The 2500-nt window shown below is 49.6% G+C and overlaps 1 protein-coding gene across 1 annotated transcript in view; it reads right to left on the bottom strand.

The window, feature by feature from the left end:
* efr3a (EFR3 homolog A) overlaps nucleotides 1–2500 on the bottom strand; it is a gene marked incomplete at its 3' end in the record, with an annotated part of 27872 nt that overhangs the window by 3399 nt on the left and 21973 nt on the right. The gene's annotated exons all lie outside the window — the stretch shown is intronic.

Raw genomic sequence — 2500 nt, 5'->3', positions numbered from 1 at the left:
TGGGAGCTACACCGGCGCAGAGGTGTGTGTGTGTGTGTGTGTGTGTGTGTGTGTGTGTGTGTGTGTGTGTGTGAGTGTGTGTGTGCAGGTGGGAGCTACACCGGCGCAGAGGTGTGTGTGTGTGTGTGTGTGTGTGTGTGTGTGTGTGTGTGTGTGTGTGTGTGAGTGTGTGTGTGCAGGTGGGAGCTACACCGGCGCAGAGGTGTGTGTGTGTGTGTGTGTGTGTGTGTGTGTGTGTGTGTGTGTGTGTGTGAGTGTGTGTGTGCAGGTGGGAGCTACACCGGTGCAGAGGTGTGTGTGTGTGTGTGTGTGTGTGTGTGTGTGTGTGTGTGTGTGTGTGTGTGTGTGTGTGAGTGTGTGTGTGCAGGGGGGAGCTACACCGGCGCAGAGGTGTGTGTGTGTGTGTGTGTGTGTGTGTGTGTGTGTGTGTGTGTGTGTGTGTGTGTGTGAGTGTGTGTGTGCAGGTGGGAGCTACACCGGCGCAGAGGTGTGTGTGTGTGTGTGTGTGTGTGTGTGTGTGTGTGTGTGTGTGTGTGTGTGTGTGTGTGTGTGTGTGAGTGTGTGTGTGCAGGTGGGAGCTACACCGGTGCAGAGGTGTGTGTGTGTGTGTGTGAGTGTGTGTGTGCAGGTGGGAGCTACACCGGTGCAGAGGTGTGTGTGTGTGTGTGTGTGTGTGAGTGTGTGTGTGCAGGTGGGAGCTACACCGGTGCAGAGGTGTGTGTGTGTGTGTGTGTGTGTGAGTGTGTGTGTGCAGGTGGGAGCTACACCGGTGCAGAGGTGTGTGTGTGTGTGTGTGTGTGAGTGTGTGTGTGCAGGTGGGAGCTACACCGGTGCAGAGGTGTGTGTGTGTGTGTGTGTGTGAGTGTGTGTGTGCAGGTGGGAGCTACACCGGTGCAGAGGTGTGTGTGTGTGTGTGTGTGTGAGTGTGTGTGTGCAGGTGGGAGCTACACCGGTGCAGAGGTGTGTGTGTGTGTGTGTGTGTGAGTGTGTGTGTGCAGGTGGGAGCTACACCGGTGCAGAGGTGTGTGTGTGTGTGTGTGTGTGTGTGTGTGTGTGTGTGTGTGTGTGTGTGTGGGAGCTACACCGGCGCAGAGGTGTGTGTGTGGCCTTCATGAGAGCGGATACCGTGACCTGCAACACGCTGGTTTAGAACGACACGAATTACTGTTCCGCTGTCCTTTTTGATGAACTAGTTTTATTCCGTTCATGAATAAATACCGCCGTTTGAACACAATTTGCTTGCCTCTGCCTCCCTTATTGTTTTGGCGACCGTGTGTGTGTGTGTGTGTGTGTGTGTGTGTGTGTGTGTGAGTGAGCTGCATCTCCTCTACGAAGCTCAATAAACGTCAGATAATGCTTCAAACCCAGCATAGATCTCCAATCATGTTTATAAATTGCGTCATACATCCGTTTCGGAAATATTATTCAAAGTAACGAGTGCTTTTGCAATCGTAGACGACACCAGAAGGTTTTTAAACACTGTTAAGTTAGCTTGGTGTATTGAAGCACACACACACACACACACACACACACACACACACACACACAGACACAGACACAGACACAGACACAGACACACACACACACACGTGTGCAGAGGGAGAGAGACACGCACACAAGTGCAGAAACATTATGTAGCTAGAAGCCCATAACATTTGTTCCCCATAACGTTGCCTGTAAGCTGATAGCATTAACGCTAGCTTACGGACTGCTGTTATCATAAGCCCACTTGTTGAAACAAAACTATCTCTATCTGTGTGTGTGTGTGTGTGTGTGTTCGGTGTGTGTGCTAGCTTACGGACTGCTGTTATCATAACTTGTTGAATCAAAACTATCTCTATCCCATTAGCAAATGCAACCGTTTGTAACTAAAGTTGTGTTTCTTCTAACTCTCAAATCAGTCGCTTACGACGGCAGACTCTTGAGACGAGAGAAGAGGAGAGGAGAGGTTCATCAATGGCCAGATATCGACATGATTAATCGCTCGACTGTTATCGGTCCACCACTGATGCTAACACACACTCCTATGCTAAAATACACTCCTATGCTAACACACACACCAATGCTAACACATTTTCTTTTGGTCTTCATACCAGGGTAACCATAGAGACCAAACATTTACTCACCATGTAGAACATTCCAGACAGCCACATTGAAAATGGAGAAAAACACACAAACACAAATCACACACACACACACACATAGGGAGAAGAAGACACACATCAGGACAAGAACACACACATCAGGGGAAGAATACATACACACACACACAAACACCCACACATCAGGACAACAAGACACACACACACATCAGGACAACAAGACACACACACACATCAGGACAAGAAGACACACACACACACATACATCAGGACAAGACGACACTCACACACACACATCAGGACAACACGACACACACACACACACACACACACACGACACACACACACACACACACACACACACACACACACACACACACACACATCAGGACAAGAAG

The sequence above is a fragment of the Sprattus sprattus genome (assembly GCF_963457725.1).
Source record: "Sprattus sprattus genome assembly, chromosome: 15".
In the NCBI taxonomy this organism is placed as follows: Eukaryota; Metazoa; Chordata; class Actinopteri; order Clupeiformes; family Clupeidae; genus Sprattus; species Sprattus sprattus.
The sequence above is the reverse complement of the archived record's forward strand: the minus strand, read 5'-3'. Positions and strand labels throughout refer to the sequence as shown.